Source organism: Schistocerca serialis, chromosome 4 (genome assembly GCF_023864345.2).
Source record: "Schistocerca serialis cubense isolate TAMUIC-IGC-003099 chromosome 4, iqSchSeri2.2, whole genome shotgun sequence".
Lineage (NCBI taxonomy): Eukaryota > Metazoa > Arthropoda > Insecta > Orthoptera > Acrididae > Schistocerca > Schistocerca serialis.
In genome coordinates, this window is record NC_064641.1 from 561,900,816 (window position 1) to 561,926,173 (window position 25,358).

Sequence of the window (25,358 nt, forward strand, 5' to 3'; positions counted from 1 at the left end):
CTCAGCCCAGAGGCGTCAGTGGATGCGGATAAGGAGGGGTGTGTGGTCAGCACACCTCTCTCCCGGCCGTTATTAATTTTCGTGACTGGAACCGCTACTTCTCAGTCAAGTAAATGAAGTAACTCCTAAATCTGCATCACAAGGGCTGTGTGTACCCCGCTTGCCAACAGCGCTCGGCAGACCGGATGCTCACCCATCCAAGTACTAGCCAAATCCGCCAGCACTTAACGTCGGTGATCTGACATGAACCGGTGTTACCACTGAGGCAAGGCTGTTGGCTATATAAACAATAAGCTAGAATAATTTAGTTTATTTCAGGTCTTGTTTCTGTCCTGTTAATCGGCTAAGCACTGTAAGAGATCTCGAGGGGCGTTCAACAATTAATGCAGCACATTTTTTTTTCTCTGGCAATTTTTGTTGAAAAAGCGCAGAATTTGTTGTGGAACATCGTGGAATATTCCCGCTTCAATCCCTACAATTTCATAAGATTCCGATAGATGGCGTGCTACACGTAGCCTCCACATTCACAGCAGCGAGGAATCGGTTCGCCTGGCTGGGTAGAAATGTTCCTGTAGCACGCATGATTAAATTCCACTGTTAACGTCGCATAAAACTTACATGTGCTTGTGGTAGGTTTCTTTTGGGGGAGGGGGATGGGGGGATTATACCAACGTTCAATAGCTGGGACACAAGAATACAGCACGTTATAGAACCCCCGCCCCCTCTCCTACAGAGGCGATACTAGCTTTTCATTCTGGTCCCACTGATTTCTGTGTAGTTCTACCTATACGATGAATTTTTAGAAATAACTCTGAGAAGGCGGAGATGCTAATGATTTATATCTCGACTACTAGCCGTTGAAAATTCTCTTAAAGCCTAGACAGGAAGAGGGGGGAAGGATTAAGGTTTAACGTCCCATCGATACTGACGTCATTAGAGACAGAGCACAAGCTAGGATTATTTCAAGGTTCGAAATGAAAATAGGCCGTGCCACTTTAAAGGACCTTTCTCGGAATTTGCCTGGAACGATTTAGGGAAATCACGGAAAACTTTATTCTGGATGACCAGACAGGGGTCTGAACCGTCGTCCTGCCGAATGTGAGTGCAGTGTGATAACCACTGCGTCACCTAGCTCGGTTTAATGCTTACAAATCACACGTGATGCACGTACGTACACATGCTGTAGTTAACTTCATCGCGTGATGCAACGGTGGTACTGGCAGTGGTAGAAGCGGGTGAGCTGTGAGTGAACATATGTTTTTTACGTGATTTACTACACATATAAATTATGTTTACTTAATTCCACTAAAAATGGTTTGAATTTTGAATCAATGACCTGGATATCAACAACAAGAATTTGATGAAAAGATAACCCTTCCTCTACTGATGCCAAATGCAGGAAAAGACAATACCAAGTAATTTAAAACCACCGTGATGGCGCAACCGCGACAGATAAAAGCAGCAATAATCCGAATATTAAAATCAGATAATGAATTTACACTATAAAAAAATCCATACAGAATTCCATGGCATAAATATGTAATACGCAGTAATAATTAAAATATTAAAAGCAGAAAATAAATTTACGCTATTGCAGTGAATGCAAACGTTAGCAGCGAACCGAATAAAACTAGCCTATAGAAAACACAGGAAGTTCAGTTAATAGAGCCCGCGGCCGTAACGAATTACACAATGCGAATTAATCAGAATTATCATTATGCCTGACGTACGTAGAACAATCTATTACTCAGACACGAATGTAACGGCAAGAGAAACACAATTTAATTCAGAGAGCACAGTAACGAACACTGAAATGACAGAAGTCATGTGTTGGTGATATGCACATATATAGTTGGCGGTAGTATCGTGTACACAAAATATAAAAGGGGACCGCATTGGCGGAGCTGTCATTAGTACTTAGTGATTCAAGTGAAAGGATTTATGACGCAATTATGGCCGCAGAGCGGGAATTAACAGACTTCGAATGCGGATTGTAGTTGAAGCTAGGCTCGTGGGACATTCGATTTCGGAAATTGTTATGGAATTCAATATTCCGAGATGCACAATGTCAATAGTGTACCGAGAATTCCTAATATCAGACATTATCTCTCACCACCGACAACGCATTGGCCGACGGCCTTCATTTAACGACCGAGAGCAGAGGTGTTGGTGAAGAGTTGTCCGTGCTAATAGACTAATAGACAAGAAACACTGCATGAAATAACAGCAGAAATCACTGTGGGCCGTACGACGAACGCGTTAGAACAGTGTGGCGAAAGTAGTCGTCAATTTACTATGCCAGCAGACTACCGACGCGAATGCCTTTGCTAACAGCCTGACATCGCCTCAGCGCCTCTGATGGTAGGGTTCGAGTGTGATGCACACCTCATGAATCCATGCACCCAAGTTGCCAAAATCTGGTGGCTCCATAATGGTGTTGGCTGTGTTTGCATGGTATGTACTGGATCCTCTGGTCCAATTGAATCTAAGACTGACTGGAAATGGTTATGTTCGGCTACTTGTAGCCCACTTACAGCCATTCATGGACTTCATCTTCGCAAGCAACGATGTCATGTCAGTGGGCCACAATTCTCCGCGATTGATTTGAACAACATTCATTCGAGCGTATGATTTGGGTACCCAGATCGCCCAACACGAAACCCCGAGAGGTCAGTTCGTGCAGAAAATCCGGCACCGGCAACACTTTCACAGTTATGGACGGCTGTAGAGGCAGCGTGGATCAGTATTTCTGAAGGGGACGACTTGTTAAGCCCATGGCCATGTCGAGTTGCTGCACTACAAGGAACTGAAGGAAGTCCGACACGACAGTAGGAGGCACCCCATGACTTTTGTAACCTCAGTGTAAATCTACAGTCCAACTTAAAGCGTCTGCTTAAAATCACTCTCATAACATTTAACAGCAGTGCACATTAACACAGACAAACTCACACAGTGCGATTGCGTATATCAGCCATACAGATCTGTCTTCTACTTCCTGCAAATACAACACCATCTATGGAACAGACAGTGTCAGAATATGCGCCAGAGAGACACAGACACACACACAAACACAGCTCACAATGCAGCAAACGCACAGCACAGACTGCTTCACTGACACCACGCCAGCTGCTCCGCATTAGCTTCCATCAAACAGCGTGCATTAGATACGGAACTCTGCTGATTTTATCAACAGACTGGGGGCTCTCCACTTAAATAGTTTGGATCTTCTAGTGAGTTTTGATGTAGTTTCCCTTTTCACAAAAGTACCTCTTGCGGATTCCTTGACGCTAATTGGTCAACAGTTTGAATCGGACATCACTGCTTTGTTTCGACACGCTCTTTCCTCAACTTATTTTATGTTTAACCAGGAATATTTTGAACATTCTGACGGTGTCGCCAAGGGCAGCCCTCTGTCTCCTCTGGTAGCTAACCTTTTTATGGAGAGTGACGGCTCGGTGGGACATTCCGTTTATCGTAAGCCCACTCACACTGATTTGTACTTGCATTCTTCAAGTTGCCATCACACATCCCAAACCATGAGTGTACTTAAAACCCTTGTGCACAGGGCATGTGCGGTATCGGATGCAGAGAATTTGCCTAAGGACATTGCACATTTAAGGACGGTGCTCAGAGACAATGGATACTTGACCCGGCAGATTAACATAGCCTCCTCAACTAGAGCCAGGAACCAGGAAATAGATAAAGAAGAGAACGCGCCAGCCAAGTCCCTAGGTTTCTTCACTTCGTTGGAAATATCTCCTTCAAAATAGCGATAATTCTTAATAATTTTCATGTGAAAGTGCTCTTTCGTCCATCTTCTAAGATTTCAGATTTGCTGGGATCGGTGGAGGATGATTTGCTACTGCGGAAGGCGGGAATTTACAAAATACCGTGTCAATGTGGTATGGCCTATATAGGACAGACAGCGATTACAGTGGAAGAGCGTTGTACGAAACATCAACGTTGCACTCGCCAACTGCAACCCAGTAAGTCTGTAGTTGCGGAACATTGTATTTCCAACGGACATTCAATGGAGTACGACAAAACTTCGATTTTGGCCACAGCAATAACTTTTTGGGCTTCATTATCAAAGAATCCTTTTAAATACGCATCGCGGGAAATCTGATGAACCGTGACAGTGGTTACCAATTGAATAAGGCGTGGAATCCCGTCATCTCCGAAATTTTCTCGAGATGAAGACGCCAGAAGACTTCAATAGCTGCGGCCAGTGACAACACCGACGGCAGCTGATTACTGCAGTTCCACCAGCGAGGGCGCCGTCGCTGGGCGGTGTGGCCCTTCTGTCTCCGCAACTGCAAAGCATGCGCGGCAGTACTATCACCACACTATATAAGACGGAGCGGAGAACGTCCTCGTCAGTCCTCGTCCGGCTCACCTCAAGATAGCTGGCAGCTGTCCAGCCGAAATATCGTGCAATGAAGTTTACGACGACCAGCTGCAAGCCCTAAATCTTTTTGAACAGCGTGCTCTTCTTCCCAGTCGTCCACCAGCCAACCAGCTATGAATGCTTCCTGTTCGATCGCTCTGCTCTCCCTTCTGGTGCTCACCGTTCTTCTCTCTGCGGTCCTCGACGTCCTGTCTCCAGTACACAGCCGCCAACATTGACTCCGGATGGCGCTGGTGTAGCGTCCTCCCGCTAGCTCCATCGCTCTACTAGTGCCGGCTGCTGTGGCCGAGCGGTTCTAGGTGCTACAGTCCGGAACCGCGCTGCTGCTACGGTCGCAGGTTCGAATCCTGCCTCGGGCATGGATGAGTGTGATGTCCTTAGGTTAGTTAGGTTTAAGTAGTTCTAAGTTCTAGGGGACTGATGACCTCAGATGTTAAGTCCCATAGTGCTCAGAGCCATTTTGAGCTCCACCCCCAGGCTGCAGCGCTGGCTCAGCTGCAGCTGGATTCGCGCGGCCCTTCAAATTTCCGCAGGCGTGTGACGTCTGGTGACGGCACAATAGCATACATCCAAAATAGCTTCCATCTCTGTTTCACTAGTACTTCAAACAGGGAGAAGAAAATATGCTGCTCTTGGCGGTCGGCATGCAATTCCTCATCGCAGTTCAAGGCAAAAGGGTATGTAGCAAGACAAAAGTGTATGTAGCGAGACAAAATTGTATGTAGCAAATCTTAGTACCGCGAATAGATTTAACTGGACAGCCATTTAAAAAACGGAGCTCTGGCAACGCAGTGTGACCAACAACAGGTAGCATGAACTCTGCACTGTGCCGGAGCTATCCAGTTAGCTCACTGAGATGCAACTCATGCGATTTCAGTGTGTCCTTACTTTACCCTGACGATATTCCGTACCCGAGAATGAAGAGAGAAGCATTACAGTGGGTAAAGGGTGGTACCGTGTACTACATATTAAGCACTGCGGAACATAGTGTTGGTAATCATAGAACGTTGATGCAAATTACAACCTGCCACCAAAGTTATACAAATTTTCTACTGAAGGGATTGAAGACTTTCTGGTGGTCTACTGATGCCGGACAAGAGCAAAAAACACCGACCCGAATCCACCAATATCAGATAAGCATCGAGAAGACGGCTAGGGTCAAGATTGTCTAAATGCCAACAGCTATTTCAGTAACGTAAATGTAATCCTGTAAATAAATCGTTCTCTTTGAAAAAATAACAAAAAATAAATAAAAAAACAATAAATAAATGAATTGTTCCGCACCCGAATCCAAAAAAAATGGTAAGCTTTGGCCTCTATAAACGTTGGAGCCAAAAGAAAAAGAAGAAGAAGAAGAAAGTGAGAAAAAGCAGTTCGCTGTGGAACGGGTGTGCAGATTCGACGATGTTTGAGTTGCGTTCGCATTAAACTTTTTTTTCAGTTAAGGGGATACGGAATCACCTATCCCCGCAATGTTAATAAATGCCTACTATTGGGAACATTTTCTCACAAACTACTGGAGACAGAGAGGTAAAAATTTTACTGTATGTGCATTCATATGTTACAACAATACTGAAACAACAGTTTATTGTCAAAGTATTTTCTTACAGAGATATTGTACATTTATTTTTAAGTAAATTTTTTCCATCGCTTTTTACTAGACTATCACCCCTAAGTCTTTTGTAAATCAAGTAATTAAAAAATCGTTGTTTCAGTATGTAATAGGGACCTATGTCACTACGTCATAAAAATTTCAGACTTCTAGGTTGACCAGTACCTGAGATAATGTTCCTAGATGAAGTAAAAAGTAAACTTACGGGAAACGGAGAAAGAAGATTAAAATATTCCTGATCCGTAGCTAATACCCCCTTCACAGTCTTCATAATCATCTTCAAGTCTTCTTTTGGCACCCCTCTGCACCTGTCTTGCTTTTTTCACTAATGTCTTGATTATATTATCAGCATGCCTTAGTCTGTGCTGATCTAAAAAGAACATAGCACGTACCGTACGGGAACCAACACACATACCCAACTTTTGAAGGACCTGGCATTTAGTTATATTTCCAAGATTGAAGGTTGCCACAGCATCATACACACCAAAATGTAGTGTATTAATTCCGACAATCACTGTTTTTGGGAGACGATGCCATATCACACTATTCAAGCACTCGTTGGGGTTCTGCGTTTTTCCGTGAAGACATTTCATCAGAAGACTTCTGTCAGCCAGATCTCTGAAAATGGGCTTTATTTCTGCCATGATGGCTGATGGTAGACTGTGGTGGTGAATGTATTTCTCTCCTGTTGTTAGTCCCCTATTGTATTTACACCAGCTGTTTTCACCTTTGGGGCACAAACCATGTTGTGGATGCTCATCCGTGGATGCGGTGTGGAAATATAAAGCCCATATAGCTCTCCTCATTTCTTCAAGATTGCCTGTATTTTGCCTGATTGCAAGGCCATAGCAGTTCTGAATGTGGTCTATTATGGAATCAGTCAATCTTCCTCTGCCATCCAAGGTTTTCCCATCATCTAGTTTTTTCCCTTTCATAACTGATTTTAACCTTCTCAGCCTGGCACCCATTCTCTTCTGCACATGTCCTATACATTCAAGTTTGCTTATATTTACACTGTTCCCATATGGTTTGCTTTCCAAAACTTCTTTGAATGCTTTAGAGTCACCATCTCCCAGATATTTGACATAGCGAACATTATACCACTGTGAAGAGCGATGAAAAATTTTCTTCACCCCAGCAACCTCCATGCCACCACTACTACCATAATAATTAGCAATACAGTCATCACTGTGTTCTTTTTTCAGCCTGCCTGTGCACCTACAGTATTTAGACATTATTGCAACATCAATAACCTTGCCAGTATCAACACTAGTTGCTGTTACAACACCATTGTTGGAGGTGTGGCCCCTTTTCAGCCACGTGCCATCAAACGCCACTGTGAGGTCACGACTGCCGTCATTTTCTTCCACTGCTTCTTCCACAGCAACCTGCATTGACTTCTGTGCTACATCTTCAACTGCAGATCCTAGTACATAATTGTAAGCTTCAAACTTTGAAGGTGCACTTGGAAGATTTAGAACACCACATAGCATATCACCAGCTGCTTTGCCCTTACCAATTGCTCGCAATCCGTAAACTAACCTAATATTTACACTATAAAGTTCAGTTTTCTAGTATCCATTATTTACAGTTACTGAAACCGAACTTGGAAACTTACAGCTGTATTTACAAACACTGCATATTAAATTAAACTGGGCAGCCAGGCCAACATGGGATTCTACTTTCAGAGAAACGTTTCCATGACATTTTTTGCAGCACAAACTGTTTTCAAGAGCTTCACACAATATATTCGTATCAATGAGTTCAAAAACTTCATTCCCTCTATCAAGTAAATTATATTTCTCTTCCAAATCTCTTAGTTTTTTATGAGAAGCACTGTTTTCATTTGGTGTAAGTTCGTTCGGCAAATCAGTAATAAGTGGATTCACATTTTCCAACAGTGATGATGATGAACTGCTTTGCTTTGCTAATGAATCATTATTTCTTTTCTTTTGCCAGTTCACACGCATTTTAAATACTTTTGCTTTAGCTCTAGGCATTTTCACTGCGAAAAATGAAGCACTAAATACGAAATAACTCAACAACAACTACTTTCTTATATCACACTGTTTACAAAACAGTCCCGCCACAAAGTCAAAGAGTAACCTGAGGAAACCAGAGAGAAACATTTTCGGGCAACTAGTGTATAAATAGTCGCTGGAAACCGGGATATTTGAATTCATGTCACTTTAAAGGTACTGCCAAAAAGTTCATGGTCAGCCACGAGAGACATGTATAACTAAAGCGCAATACCCGATCTCACAAATATATAAAAATAAAATAGTTATAATTGTAGTAGAGCTATGTATGATACGTCATTTTAAAGAGGAAACATGGCAGAATATAATACGCCAATTAAAAAAAATTCGATTTTTTAACCCAAAATCCGATTCCGTATCCCCTTAAATCATCTAATTATATCCAATTTACACCTCCACAGGGCGGTATCTTGTGTATGTCTTTTGTTACTGTTGCCGTAATTTAAACATTAAGACATGTAAACGACGACCTTGTTTTGTCCATGACACAAATAAAACTGACAGAAAATAATAGTGGATACACTAGCATCGTCTGTATCCAGTGAGGTATAAAATACACAATGGATAGGCTACACCATACTGCACATTCTGCTACGAGCAATAATTCCGTTTTGTACGTTTGACGTCCAAGCTTATCTTCACAGAGACGGTACGTGTATGTGCGAGCAACGTTCACTTTAGAAAAGATGTTCAAAGCGACTACCTTGCATTTCCAAATACTTTGCCACTCTCGGGAACATACTCTGCTGGACTCTACGCAACACACTGCATTTACAATTGCCAAAGTGGTGTGCACGCGAGCTATTAGGTCCTTTACACCCATGGGTAGACTGCTATAAAATTATTTCTTTAAGTGCCCCCTCAAACAAAAATCTAGTGTCTGGGGAACGTGCAGGCAAGAAGGACCTCTATTACGAATCCGTTTCCCTGGGACAGCTTTATTTAAATAGTTACGCACATTCATTCCAAATTGTGGCGGTGCACCATTATGCTGAAACCATAGCTGTTCCCTAACACGAAATGGAATATTTTCTAATGCGTCAGGGAAAAGTTACAATGAAACGTAAGCTACAGGGGTGAATTCAACGTATCTGGCAACAGGTCAAGGCCCTAAAACACCTCCGCTGATTCCAAACCATAGGTTTATGCCAAAGCGTGCCTGGAAGCCACGTCCACGGATGACATATGGGTTGTGTTCTGACCAATAAAGGCTGTTGTGTTGGTTAAAAATACTTTTGCGACTGAAGGTAGATTCGTCAGTCCATGTCACTTATTTATAAAATGAATGGACGACATCTGTCCATTACTTTCGGAGGAAGATTACCAGTTTCCCGAAGGTGTTGCGCCAGGCGACGGAGAACATCCCTATCTGGATGGCGCCTTCGAGGGTACCATGCAACATACGCACGAGCAACAGCTGATGCACCCAGTACCTAAAGCATATTGACGTATAGTGGTGAGCAAAGGCCATACACAAAATTCAACTCGTATAATGGTGCCTTCTGGACGCTGGTGTTGAGTTAACGTTTATTGATATGGATACTGTTCCATCACTCTTCCTCACTCTTCTTCTTCTTCGCTCTTTGGAGTCCAGTTTTGAAATATCTCGAACTCCCTTCCAATATCACGTGTACTCCGCCGAGATGTATGGACAGCTCGCTGGATCTGTCGCCAATTCCTCATCGAACATTGTTGTTGTGATGACATTAAAGTATCGATATATCTCCATCGTAAAACCGCCCTACATGAATTTTACAGGACCAATTACGGTTGTGCGCTGCACGGTTAGCAGACTCATTCATGCAGATTAATATACCCCACTGTCATGTGACAGGCTTTTGTCACGTGACAAAATAATGTCTTATTTGTAAACGACGAGAACTAGGGAACGGACTTGTAAAAAATAAAAAAGGAACCTGATGAGTATTCGAACCCTAGCTCCATGGTGGATATGGGTTTGATATCCTAGCAGTCTACTACATAAACTACGAATACCCTGACTTTTTTTCTTTTTTTGTGAAGTAATAGGTCGGTGGGCAGAGTGAGTAGGGGTCCAATTTTATATACAGGGTGGTCCATTGATCGTGACCGGGCCAAATATCTCACGAAATAAGCGTCAAACGAAAAGACTACAAAGAACGAAACTTGTCTAGCTTGAAGGGGGAAACCAGATGGCGCTATGGTTGGCCCTCTAGATGGCGCTGCCATAAGTCAAACGGATATCAACTGCGTTTCTTTTTAAATAGAAACCCCCTTTTTTATCACATATTCGTGTAGTACGTAAAGAAATATGTATGTTTTAGTTGGACCACTTTTTTCGTTTTGTGGTACATTGCGCTGTAATAGTCACAAACATGTGGCTAACAACTTTAGACGAACAGTTGGTAACAGGTAGGTTTTTTAAATTAAAATACACAACGTAGGTATGGTTGAACATTTTATTTCAGTTGTTCCAATGTGATACATATACCTTTGTGAACTTATCACTTCAGAGTACGCACGGTGTTACAGCGTGATTACCTGTAAATACCACATTAATGCAATAAATGCCCATGCACCTTTTCCCATGTGTCTTCCGTTAGTATCATGCCGAAGCACACCGAGCGCAATCCATAGCAACAGTTAAGATTCGGCATTTGATGCTTCGGCATGAGAACACAATTAAAATCCCCTCCTATCAAGACGTGATCATATCTATCAAGGAAGAGGGGCGCAGTTTCCTCTGGGTAGAACTACACTCCCGCCCGTCGATTGTCAGATCCGGAGAGTAGATGTTGACAATAAGAGAGCCGTTCACTGTCATTGTGGAACTTTACTTGCTATTCCAGTCCAATGACTGCCGGTGTTGTGTAACATACCACCTCCTCACATCAGAAGACAAAAACATCTTGGTCATTTGTGGTCAAGAATACTGAATAACTCGTCACTCCCAATTCACGAAGATGTGAGGCAGCTAGAATCATCCAGGCTGAAGTCCCGTAAACCGGCATGTAAAACCCCCATGGAATTGTTAAGCAACCATTTCGGCCCCAAAGACAGATGGCAGAAAGAATGGACATATTCTATTTGAAAGGAGATAATCAAGCTCACACGCCGCAATCCCTTCCCGGACCAAGATCGCCGTGCCACGTCCTACGTCTGGAGTCGGGGCTAGATAAGTGTTATAACTATGCACGTATGGGAGGGTAGCATTACAGGTTTGCTGCACCAGCAGGATATCCATGTCTGTGGCATGGTCATGTCCCGGAAAAATTGCAACATCACAAGTGACCGTACGGTATTAATGTTCACTGTTCACACCTTATAAGCTTGGTCCGTCGTAACCGTCATATTCGTTTCATGTCATTATAAGCTCCAAAAGCTATAGTCCAACATTCGTGCTCAGAGAGTTGCCCATCAACGGGCTTTCCTCCGCCGTTTAATTCCTGTCGTGTACGTTCTCTAAGTTAGTCGTCGTCAAGTGGGATTGCCAACTCCGGTAACTCATCACAGTTCCAGAAACGCCCTATTCTGCATTTCGATGTGATTGCTGGAACGCTATCACTGGCTCCTCCATTGGCAGTACCGGGTCAATCGTTGTCAATGAAAAAAGACAGTCTAAAACGCAGGACATCAGGTCAACATCCAAAGAAATCTTTTCGGCGTCCTCTTACGGCACGTGTTTCGTGTCACACGTCTCTTCGGCTCGAAGATCTTTTATGTCCCCTAGGCTAGGGGAGGATGGTCGATCGAATTATGGCGGCGCTTCTTACGACGCTTCGGCGAGCGTTGTTTTCGCGACCTGCCCTCTGCCGCCGCAGGCGACGCCCCACGATACTCATCGGGCGCTCGTCGATCTGCTACCCTCTCGACCACCACTTCCGTTCCGCGTGCTGCTTGTGAGGCTCCGTAAGCTTCCTCCTTCATCTGCCGTGAGGGGGTGTAGGAGCGTAGAAGCGTCCTCCGCCTAACCTCCCCGAGCCGCAAACTCGTTCGGCTCTCGTACCAACATGTCCTCTCCACGCTCCGAACTGAAAAACACCTCCCGGTGGGCCACCGAAATTTACTTCATCGGCAGTTACGTGAGGCTTCTCCACGTGGCAACTGCAAGATGCAACGTTACACGCACTCTGACGGGATATGTCCTTCTCCATGACAGCCAGAATATTTCCGCGGCTGGTCATCGTACATCACAATAGGCGTATCATTTCTGGAACTTTACTTGCTACTCCAGTCCAATGGCTGCCGATGTTGTGTAACATACCACCTCCTCACATCAGAAAACAAAAACATCTTGGTCATCTGTGGTCAAGAATACTGAATAACTCGTCACTCCCAATTCACGAAGATGTGAGCCAGCTAGAATCATCCAGGCTGAAGTCACGTAAACCGGCATTTAAAGCCCCCATGGAATTGTTAAGCAACTATTTCGACCCCAAAGACAGATGGCAGAAAGAATGGACATATTCTACTTGAAAGTTGAAGATCCAACAGTAGGGCTCAATGGTTTCAGCTTGCCAAGATACACTTGGAGCAGGCTTAACCGTTTCAGATGTGGTGTGGGAAGAAGTGCTTCGATTCTTCATAAATGGGGTTGGGTGGACACCCAATACTGTGACTGTGCTGACGTTCGACAAACAATGAAGCATATAGCGGTGGACTTCCCCCTCCGTGCCTTCCCTGGAAAACTAGTGGAATCGAACCTGGTTACTTCCGAAGTGGTGTATTGGATCAATGGCTCAGATATAATGATCTAAACTGTATTTTAATGTGTCTGTGGCACTGTATTTTATGTGTTCTTGTGATTGTTATGTTGTTGTTGTTGTGGTCTTCAGTCCTGAGACTGGTTTGATGCAGCTCTCCATGCTACCCTATCCTGTGCAAGCTTCTTCATCTCCCAGTACCTACTGCAACCTACATCCTTCTGAATCTCCTTAGTGTATTCATCTCATGGTCGCCCTCTACGATTTTTAGCCTCCACGCTGCCCTCCAATGCTAAATTTGTGATCCCTTGATGCTTCAGAACATGTCCTACCAACCGGTCCCTTCTTCTCGTCAAGTTGTGCCACAAATTCTTCTTCTCCCCAATTCTATTCAATACCTCCTCATTAGTTATGTGATCTACCTATCTAATCTTCAGCATTCTTCTGTAGCACCACATTTCGAAAGCTTCTATTCTCTTCTTGTCTACACTATTTATCGTCCATGTTTCACTTCCATACATGGCTACACTCCATAAAAATACTTTCAGAAACGACTTCCTGACACTTAAATCAATACTCGATGTTAACAAATTTCCCTTCTTCAGAAACGCTTTCCTTGCCATTGCCAGTCTACATTTTATATCTTCCCTACTTCGACCATCATCAGTTATTTTGCTCCCCAAATAGCAAAACTCCTTTACTGCTTTAAGTGTCTCATTTCCTAATCTAATTCCCTCAGCATCACCCGATTTAATTCGACTACATTCCATTATCCTCGTTTTGCTTTTTTTGATGTTCATCTTATACCATCCTTTCAAGACATTGTCCATTCAGTTCAACTGCTCTTCCAAGTCCTTTGCTGTCTCTGACAGAATTACAATGTCATCGGCAAACCTCAAAGTTTTTATTTCTTCTCCATGGGTTTTAATACCTGCTCCGAATTTTTCTTTCGTTTCCTTTACTGCTTGCTCAATATACAGATTGAATAACTTTGGGGAGAGGCTACAACCCTGTCTCACTCCCTTCCCAACCACTGCTTCCCTTTCATGTCCCTCGATTCTTACAACTGCCATCTGGTTTCTGTACAAATTGTAAATAGCTTTCGCTCCCTGTATTTTACCCCAGCCACCTTTAGAATTTGGGAGAGAGTATTCCAGTTAACATTGTCAAAAGCTTTCTCTAAGTCTACAAATGCTAGAAACGTAGGTTTGCCTTTCCTTAATCTTTCTCCTAAGGTAAGTCGTAAGGTCAGTATTGCCTCACGTGTCCCAATATTTCTACGGAATCCAAACTGATCTTCCCTGAGGTCGGCTTCTACCAGTTTTTCCATTCGTCTGTACAGAATTCGCGCTAGTATTTTGCAGCTGTGACTTATTAAACTGATAGTTCGGTAATTTTCACATCTGTCAACACCTGCTTTCTTTGGGATTGGAATTATTATATTCTTCTTGAAGTCTGAGGGTACTTCGCCTGTCTCATACATCTTGCTCACCAGATGGTAGAGTTTTGTCAGGACTGGCTCTCCCAAGGCCGTCAGTAGTTCTAATGGAAAGTTGTCTACTCCCGGGGCCTTGTTTCGGTTCAGGTCTTTCAGTGCTCTGTCAAACTCTTCACGCAGTATCGCATCTCCCATTTCATCTTCATCTACATTCTCTTCCATTTCTATAATATTGTCCTCAAGTACATCGCCCTTGTATAGACCCTCTATATACTCCTTCCATCTTTCTGCTTTCCCTTCTTTGCTTAGAACTGGGTTTCCCTCTGAGCTCTTGATATTCATACAAGTGGTTCTCTTTTCTCCAAAGGTCTCTTTAATTTTCCTGTAGGCAGTATCTATCTTACCCCTAGTGAGATAAGCCTCTACATCCTTACATTTGCCCTCTACCCATCCCTGCTTAGCCATTTTGCACTTCCTGTCAATCTCATTTTTAAGACGTTTGTATTCCTTTTTGCCTGCTTCATTTACTGCATTTTTATATTTTATCCTTTCATCAATTAAATTCAATATTTCTTCTGTTACCCAAGGATTTCTACTAGCCCTCGTCTTTTTACCTACTTGATCCTCTGCTGCCTTCACTGCTTCATCCCTCAGAGCTACCAATTCATCTTCTACTGTACTTCTTTCCCCCACTGCTGTCAATTGTTCCCTTATGGTCTCCCTGAAACTCTGTACAACCTCTGGTTTAGTCAGTTTATCCAGGTCCCATCTCCTTAAATTCCCACCTTTTTGTAGTTATGTATCATACGCTAAATAAAATAAACATTAGCTCCACAGCCTCCAATACATAAGTATGAAGGGATATGTTTGTTAAGAATGATCTGCATCTATCGGACGCCGTTTAGCACGGGGTAGGTGCTAAAACCCGTCCAGTGTTCAAGTGTATGACTGAGTACCGTGCCATATAGTCGCAGTGATACTGGTATCTCAAACGGCAGTTCAAAGAGCCGAATAACCCTCACTCCCAAGCCTGAATGAGCCACAGGTACGTCGTTGACATGGCCTTCACTGTTAAATCCAGTCCAATCGACGAAAATGGCGTGTCCAGGAAACCTGCTTTTCGGATCGCTAGACAACATTCAAGCAAATTGTATTAATGAGTTTCATTACAAAATGAACAAATACAATACCTAACTTTGTGTTACATAGATGTGTCGCAAGCAAAGGGCGACAGCAGGTTTCTTCAGTATAAACAACTCCCGAAGTCTGATACATAGAGAGCTCAAGCGAAATAATGAGCTTTGACGCTTCTACGCAAATCTCTAGTTTTGAGGCTGCTGTTCGACTGGGCCGCAACGAGTCGGGCGCGGTGCTTATATCCTCTTCACATAGAGGCCACTGCTGTCGCGTAGTCGTCCTGGAGGGGGGTCGGTCAGCGTACTATTGGCCGACCTCTTCTCACAGCCCTATCTGCTCTATCGTTCCCGAATGGCCTGCCGGCGCTTGACTTTACGCCGTAACAATCACAGTGTCGAATTTTAAACCCGCTTTAATCAACGGTGATAGTTCTTTCACATCCAGTTTCATCTGTCATGTTGACGTACGCTGTACTGCTTACAAAGGATAGGTGTATGTCAGTGAGGTCTCTAGCAGGTAAACGAACTTCATCTCTCAAAAAACGCTTTATTTTAAAAGCCCCGAGTCTGGCATATTCGTTGTCAAACGTAAATTGGATCGCAGTCTTTCTGAAATTATGTGCCATGTCGATCTATTCCGACAACAACACGTGCGAGCACCATCGGCGTAAACACTTCGTTTTCCACGAGAGTCGAGGCCGGGACAGCAGGTCCGAGCCGCGCCACTGCCTCTGTCTACTCAAGTGAGCTACGATGACGGGTACGGCAGTGCGGGGTGATACTCGCTCCTCTGTACATTCCGATGCAATGAACGATGCGACAATGTTGCCAGCTCTTCGTTTTCATACATGTGTTTTCAAAATGCTCCCCATCTGATTTTGCAAGATAATTTTTTTAAGGGGCGGTTTACTATCTCTGGCCCGAAAAAAGGATGTTCTTTGAGAATTTTTTTCTCTGGATGTGTTACAGATATTAGTGTCAAATTTGGTCCAAATGTTTATTGATATTTCCTCTATAAACTGGAATTTTTTCCATTGGAAATGTCGAAGAGCAAAGGTGGAAGTGCCGTCGGAACGAAACAAAATTTCGATGTAGACCTCCACGCGCAGTATGTTACAGGTCAGCCGGCTCGCCTGAAATCAAAATTGAGTTGACGTTAGCGATGTGTATAAGATTCTTCAGCAGTTGTACCTCGATTAAGTTATGTGGACCATAGGAAACAGAATGGCGGGCATTTGAAAAAAATATGGTTTTTTCATCGATTTTTCGACATCTTTGGCCAAGTAAAAATATTTTTAGTTGATGGATCGGAATAAAAGTGCTACAACTCGTAGACAATTTAGTTAGCTTCGTCGGAAACAAAGAATAATGCCAATCGGTTCAGTAGATTTGAAGTTACCATGCCGCGCGATAAAAAAAAAGGTCATTTCGGGAAAAATGCGTTTGTAGTTTTGACTACACATAAATGCGGTATTATGCAACGTACGCTCAATCTGCTATTCCGGGTCCATAACCTAGTCCTTTCTCTTCCTCATAGAGGGCGTTCTGCCGCGCGGGATTAGCCGAGCGGTCTAAGGCGCAGCAGTCAAGGACTGTTCGGCTGGTCCCGGTGGAGGTTCGAGTCCTCCCTCGGGCATGGGTGTGTGTGTGTTTGTCCTTAGGATAATTTAGGTTAAGTAGTGTGTAAGCTTAGGGACTGATGACCTAAGCAGTTAAGTCCCATAAGATTTCACACACACATAGAGGGCGTTCTGCTCGATCTGGGCCATCCCGCGCTGCTCCAGAGCCCCTCGTACGGCCGGTGACAAGTGGTTTTCGGCCGCTTGAATCCGGTGGTCGTTCGAATGCTTGGCGAACTGCGTCGAATAGAGTCCCAGGGTGACGTCCATCGTTGTCATAGTCTTCAGAATTGCTGAATACCCTTCGTTGAAGCTGCTCACTGCCTGGAAAGTCGCAATCTCCACGGTCTTCGCACCAGAATGCAAATGCTTGGGGGCTAACTTCCAAACACACGCGTTCAAACTTTCATTTGAATTTTGTGTGTTTCCTCCCAAGCACCGGTACAATAACTCGTCCTCCGAAAGAAAAAAAAAACTGGTGCGTGAAAAAGGCCGATTTCAGGCAGGTGCATTTTTTTGTTCAACCGCGAATAACAAACATTTCCGTTCCGTTTTTGGAAAAACCGTTTCATGGGTGGATTCTAAACACTTTTATGGATCCAATTTTAAAAAAATCGATTTTTTGAACCAAAAGACAGTAAACCTCCCCTTAATCTGGATGAGGAATCGCATGCCGATCTCCAACTGCGACATTTTGTCTTCACTCTCTACACACAGAGAAGAGAAAAGGAGTATATAGCTTTACCCCTACCTACTTTTTGCGGTTGCATAACCGAGTAGACTTCACCTCAATTGGATGTTTATTGCTGTCTTCACGGTCTTTCGGTTTTAACGGCCAGCAGTGTAGAGTGAAAGCACTGAGGACAAACGTACGGGCATGTCGTTGGCGTAAGAACGGTAGCGATCAATGCCCGACTGTGGCGTCGAGATGTCATGTCACGTTACACCAAGGCACAGTAGCTCACCTGGGGCACGCCAAAGGCAAGGCGGCTGGCTGCGTTGCTCTGCTGACGTCACGCGCCTGGCTCTTTGTGGTACTGAATGCCGTGTTGCTGTCCTCGGAGCGAGCCTGTCACAGGCAGCCACCCAGCGGCGGGCGCCGTTATGGAATGGTCATGTTCCTCTTACAGTGCTCCTCGTTCCTGGAATAGCTCGCTGCATGTTGGTTGTGTTGAACCAAGCTGTTGCATACTGAAGGTCAAGTACTGGACTATCTAACGCTCCTTTTAATGAACCTACGAAAGTGACTCAGAGGAAAATCTTAATTATTTACTATTATGTAAGTGATACTTAAGCAAGAAAGAAAAATTACAAATATATAGTTTGTTGGCATAGTCCCCGTAACTAACATATGCATTGCGCCGATTCGGAAGTGCATGGAAACCTCGTGATAACAATTCTTTCGTCTTGCAAAGAAATGAAAAAGAAATGAGGAATGGGTTTTTTGACCATAGTTCTACTATTGAAAGTATTACTTGTTTATTTTTGTACTTGTATCGTCACAAATAAGACGTGGTGCTTCTGTCTTAATGGCACTTAGAATAAAAACATTCTTACTGACTCTTCGAACCAGCCAGTTTCCTGATATGCCACTTAGAATTTTCTTAATAAATTATTTTCTAATATGGTTCTTTTTTTTGTAGTGATGAGGTGAGCAGCATAATTCAGTGATATCAGAATAACTTCTCAATGTTTAGGGTTTTGTACCTCAACGGATAAAAACGGAACCTTTATCGCACAACTTCCTTGTCCGCCCATCTATCTGTCTGTGTGTTTGTCCGACGGTTAAAAACCATTCTTCTCGGAAACTACTACAGATATCAAGTTGAAATTTATATTACATATTAGGGTCTACAGACCCTTGGCGGTGTAAAAATTTGAAGCTTCTAAACCAACGCAGTCAAAAGATGCGGCTATTTATGTCACATATTTTGATACTCGCACACTCACCCATCGGAGCCTGTGGTGTACCTCCTCTTGACCTATAATCAAGAAATTTGGCAACTACCAAGGCTTCGCAGTACTAGTAAGAGTACAGAGAAACCGTTAATTTGTAGTTAAACCACTCGGAAAAAATATCATTTCTTATCCGGCTGTCAGTCCGTCTGTTAAAATTGCGGTATCAAGTTGAAACTCATGTCATATACTGAGGTCTATGGTCCCCTGTCGGTGTAAAAACTTTCAGCTTTTAATTCATTGTAATCAAAGGATACGACCATTTAATTAACTATTTTACACTCGCAAATTCATTCATCAAAACTTTTTCAGCACTCCGCCGTTGACCTAGAATCATCAACTTTTGCAAGATAAAACGTTTCACAGTAGAAGCTGAAGAAAAAATCCGAAAATCGTTATTTTGTAATTATATCACAAGACAAAAATATTTTTGTCATTTATTATCCAACTGTCTGTTCTCTTAAGACCATTTTTCTCAGCAATGGGTAGACGTGTGTCATGTTCGGAAATTTCCGTTACAAACTTCTAGAACTTGTAGAAGTACGTTATATTTTGAACAGAAAGAAATGTCCGAAAACGTACCGTTTGTATTCTACAACGGTTTTAATTCAGATATGTAACACGTCCACGTCTGCTGAGAGAAAGAATAAAGTCTCCGAGTTGCTTGTCCTTGTGTGCAATATCCTAGTGTGCAATAGGATAGACAGCATGACGTGTATTGCGCCAGACTGTCAGCTGATGTCACTTAACGTCTATCTTGTAAAGTTTAATTTACGGGACTTCTGTAGAGACACAGGAAGATCTGCTGCACGAGTTCTGGCCGCTGCACTAGGAACTGAAGAGACATCAGTTGGGATGGGGAGTGTCTACTAGAACGTGCTTAGCAGGTACAATTACTGTACCAAAGTTGGCGGTCGCCATATCGACACGCTGTTGTAATGCACCAGTACTGTTCTGAACGTACGGTATGCTAGCCCTCCCGGTTAGCCGTGCGGTCTAACCCACTGCTTCCCGAGCGGGAGGCGTGCCGGTCCCCTGAACGAATCCGCCCGGCGGATTAGTGTCGAGGTTCGCTGTGCCGGCCAGCCTGTGGATAGTTTTTAATGTGATTTTCCATCTGCCTCGGCGAATGCGGGCTGGTTCCCCTTATTCCGCCTCAGTTGCACTATGTCGTCGATTGCGGCGCAAACACTGTCTCCACGTACGCGTACATCATAGTTACTCTACCACGCAAACATTGGGGCTACACTCGTCTGGAATGAGACGTTCCCGGAGGAGTCCATTGGGGCCCGAACCGCACAATAACCCTGGGATCGGTGTGGGGCGGCGGTGGAGTGAGTGGACTGCTGTAGCCTGTTGTGGGGTTGTGTACCACGAGGCCTCTGCGTCATTTCTAGGTCCCCAGATCGATACATACATACATACGGTATGATAGGTTCTTTTTTGTTTTGGAATAACATCAACACGTTACGCTTAAGTGTTAATACAAAAGAACTTGCGTAAATGATAAATAGACGTTTCGTTATGTTTCCTTTCGAATTGTTACCTAACAACAATACTGCATCACGTCTAATACAATACCCCAGACAGAAGTCGATGAGATAAACATTTGAACTGCAACAGTCGGAGGAGGAAACGGTACGTTTCCGGACATGGATTTCTTTTCAAAACATTATGTACTCACTTCCCTCTACAAGTCCTGCAAGTTTGTAAAGGCAATTTCTGAAGACCAAATGTATAATGTCCGTATCGACATTGCTAACAGGCCAAAATCATCTAGATTCCAGGTTCCCGGTTTGGACGAACTCTCTATTCTATTCTATCGCTTGCGCCTTGTCCCACGGTTACGCAGGGTCAGGCATGGTTAACCGGATTTGGCATGTTAATTTTAAGGGGTGGCCGGATTCCCTTCCTGCCGCCACCCCATACCCCCCAGGACGGAATTAGTGTACCCCAGCTGTCCGCGACGAGTGTAAATCGTGAGATAGTGTGAATGTGTTTCAATTGTGTGTGAGTCATGTAACTGAGGCGGGACGTGGAGACCAGCCCGGTATTCACCTAGTAGGATCTGGAAAACCGCCTAAAAACCACATCCAGACCGGCCAGCACACCGGCCGTCGTCGTCAAACTACCGGGCGGATTCGATCCGGGGCCGGCACGACTACCCGAGTCCAAGAAGCAGCGCGTTAGAGCTCTCGGCTATCCTGGTGAGTATTGGACGAACTCTCTATATACAAAATTCAGTATGTACGAAACCCCCATGCGCGACTCTTACATGCACTTACCCGGATTTTTTGGATGCAAATATACACATAAGTTGTATACAAAAAGAAACATTTTGTTTTTTGATTCTCCTGACAAATGTGAGATCAGGCACAGAAAGTTTTTCACCTACTCTTCAGTTATGTCCAGAAATCCATTACCTCCGGCCTTGAAATGAGGTAAAAGCTCCGCAGGGGCTCAGATATCTCTCAACTCAGCAGTCAACTGACGTGGTACCCCCCTTGCGAACACTTCATTGATTCGCAGCGCATCACCGAAAAGGCTGTGTTCTTAATCAACACTAAAGTACAAAATAATTGTTTACAGTGATACGCTTCTTTTTCTTCACAAGCCCTTACACTTCACAATGTTTTCATTCGTCACTAAGCACTGTGTGCTCGGTCTGGGGACCTACACCTTCCACTGAAATTAGGCCTCTTTTAAGCTTTGCCGGCCGCTGTAGCCGAGCGGTTCTAGGCGCTTCAGTCCTTAACCGCGCTGCTGCTACGGTCGCAGGTTCGAATCCTGCCTCTGGTACGGATGTGTGTGATGTCCTTAGTTTAGTTACGCTTAAGTAGCTCTGGTGACCTCAGATGTTAAGTCCCATAGTGCTTAGAGTGAACCATTTTTAAGCTTTTGGCACCACTAATACCTTTACTGCAGGGACACCCAAATAATCTTGCTGTGCTTTCGTCCAGCGATGTAATTTCCGCAGTTTTAACAGATTCGCCAATCAAAAAATGTATCACAGCTCGGTGCTCCAAAGTGGTCCAAGGTGACGCCGAACCGATCATCTTTGCACTAACACAGATTACTTTTCTGTGATGCAGCAAAATGCTCCCAGATAGTAGTCATTTGTTGAAACGCAGAGATAACTCTTGTCAGTTTCCAAAGCGATAGCACAGTTTTGTTGCGATTTTAATGTTATCATTTGCATCGCCTTCGTAGGTTCCAAGTACTAAGACCGTAATATAAAGGTGAATCAAGCAGCATATTAGGTGACAAACTATATTTTGTGCACTAGATAAAAAAAGTTCGGATAGAAACCCCTATTGAATGCTGTTTACGGACATAAAACTAGTTATCTACTGTTCGCTGTATGACTGAAGTTGCTTTGACAATGACTGAACAATTGCATGCTGCTGCTAGTGTTAATGGGGGAAATATACTGAATATATTATTTGTAACATCCAAAGGATCACAAATGCTATCTCCTACTAATGGTACTGGTTCCTCTAAAGGAATTATTATTCTAGAAACTACCCTGCTACTCGGCTATGAAGGGCGCTTCAGCGACAGATTTAGAATCTCTGGACACAGGTCGCAACATCAAAGCAGAACTCGCGGTATTATTTCTATGCTCCCTACCAACAAGTTGAAAAAAGATACCTCATACTCCAGCTAGTGTGGCAGACTTCTGTTGCTTCAAAGCCGAAGGTGCCGCTCTGCGTTACTGCCAGCGAAGTGGTCGTTCCATATTAAGTACCTCCGAACGAATACTTGTAGACGTTTCAAATGTATTGCTGTCTCTTGTTGTTAGCCATCAATGGTGTCACCGAACAGCAACCTGAGTGCAAGCATTATTACCATACTGAGACTCAAAAGGGGGAAGAATGAGCTGAGCGAGCGAGGAGGAGAGAGAGAGAAGTAAAGTGGGATAGGGGCGGGTGAAGATCAGCTACCCCTAGCTCACTCGATACGTTTTACCTGCAAAGGAGAAGTTGCAATACAGTGGTGCACAGCCCGAAAAGCCGATACCACACACACCAAAGTTATACTGCTTGACAATAGCTAAGGAATAGCTGACACTTCCCCCATGAAGCAAGGACTTGCCATCGGTGGGGTGACTTGCGCGCCTCAGCGATAAAGACAGCCGTAGTGTAGGTGCAACCACAACGGAGGGGTGTCTGTTGAGAGGCTGTGTGGTTGCTGAAGAGGGGCACCAGCCGTTTCGGTAGTTGCAGGGGAAACAGTCTGGATGACTGACTGAATTGATCTTGTAACATCAATCAAAACGACCATGTTGTGCTGGTTCTGCGAACGGCTGATAGCAAGGGGAAACTACAGCAGTAATTTTTCCCTAGGGCACGCATCTCTACTGTTTGGTTAAATGAGGATGGCGTCAGTAGTGGGGCAAGGGGGACACGGCCCCAAAGTACCGTTATCCAAGATGGAAGAAGGGCGACATCAGCTGATAATGCGAGTACCGTTATCCAAAATGGCGGCTTTTCGCAGGAAGAAAGGTCAATTGGTCTACCTCTACTAACCTAAGAAAATGGCGGGAAAGAAAGGGCACTTGGGCTAGCTCCACTAACCTAAGTCACCTCTTCCTAGGAACTGGACATAAGTCTTTATTTAAACAATTAGAACCAGTACCACCATCAAGTGTGTTCCCCATCCTCTTGGAAAATGGGCGCGAATATTGCTCTAAGTACTTATTCCTGCAGCTGAGGGGTGTTAGTATTGTGTTGACTCCACTAGACGCTGCTCATTCAATCTGAATATAATTTGTTTAAATTTATTATCTACCTACAGCATTAGTGTCGTGTTACCGCCACAAGCGGCTGAGATATCGGTTGTCGGTGTTTTAATAGCTGTATTACATGCCCTCATTCAGCTCTGAACATAAGCCTTTACTTAAACAATTAGAGCCACTACCAACATCAAGTGTGTTTGCTATCCTCTTGGAAAATGTGCGCGAATTTTCCTCTAAGAACTTATTCCTGCCGCTGAGGGGAGTTAGTATTGTGTTAACTCCACTAGACGCTGCTCGTTCAATTCGAATATAATTTGTTTAAATTTGTACAAATTTATTATCTATCTATAACATTCGTTTCGTGTTACCATCACAATAGGCCGAGATATCGGTTGTCGTTGTTTTAATAGTTGTATTACGAGGGGCGTTCAGAAAGTAAGCTCCGATCGGTCGCGAAATGGAAACGACTATGAAAATCCGATAAAGCTTTGCACAGATGTGTTGGGTAGTGTCTCTAGTATAACCCCAGTTAGCATCACGTCGCTCTTCTCATTTCTGAGCTCGCAGTGAGTGCGTAAAGATGTCTAGAAAATAGTGTCTGCCGCCAAGTACGAGGGCCTGGTGAGAAATTTCGCCTGAAGCTATGCAGCTAACATTACATAACTGTCGTGCTGTTTCATCTTCAAGACAATTCTCAGCCGCATTCTGCAGGGGCTATGAAGATGCTCCTGCATCGTTTTCAAATGTAAATGTGAGATTACCCACAATACAGTCCGCAATTGTCTCCCCCTGAGTTTCATCTCTGGTCACATGAACCGCTGTCTTTGAAGACAACATTTTGACACAGACAACGAGGTGTAGGCCAGCGTGGAGAATTGGCGGAAAGCACTGGCGGCTGCCTTCTATGATGAGGCTATTGAAAAGTTGATACAACGCTATGACAAAAGTCTAAGTCAGAACGGCGACTACGTAGAGAAGTAGCTGAAAGGTGTAGCTAATTGTTACAAGTAAAACATTTCTGATGTTCACTGTGGTTTCAATTTGGCTATCAATCGGAGCTTACTTTCTGAACAGGCCTCGTACATTCATATAGGTAAGAAAAAGCGTTCGCTACACTTTCAAATACCTAGTTCCAACTACTTTTCAAGGTCATCCAACCACATTTCCTACATACATCGAGGGACGGATGTCACCTAGTATATTTATTACGCTGATACAAAATACTCGCCCTGCCAGCGGTCTGGAGGAGGAAAATTGGTGTGAAAAAGGAATCAGCCTGTTCTGGGATGCTGGCAAGAGGAACGAGTGTACTTTATTTATTTTTTGAACAATTTATTTAGCCACAGATCTCACCTAATTTATTTATTTATTACGCTGATGCAAAACACACACCCTGACGTGCTTGGAGTCACAATATACAGTTTACAGACCGGGAAACTACTCGTAAATAATACACTACACTGATGTGCATAGACGCAAACAACTCGTAAATTACTCAAATAATCCAGTACACACCATGAAGACATGCAAACTACTCGTAAATCACCGAAATAATGCATTCAAACAGGCTCACAACACTTAAACACCCGAAAATAATTCAATGCACAAACTCTTAGTGCAAGTAAAAAAACCCAACTTATCAGCCACTCGAACCCTGATTCTACTAGATGGAAAGCCTAAGTCCACCCCCAACACATGGAAACTGTCCACATGCAGTAGAGGATGGTTAC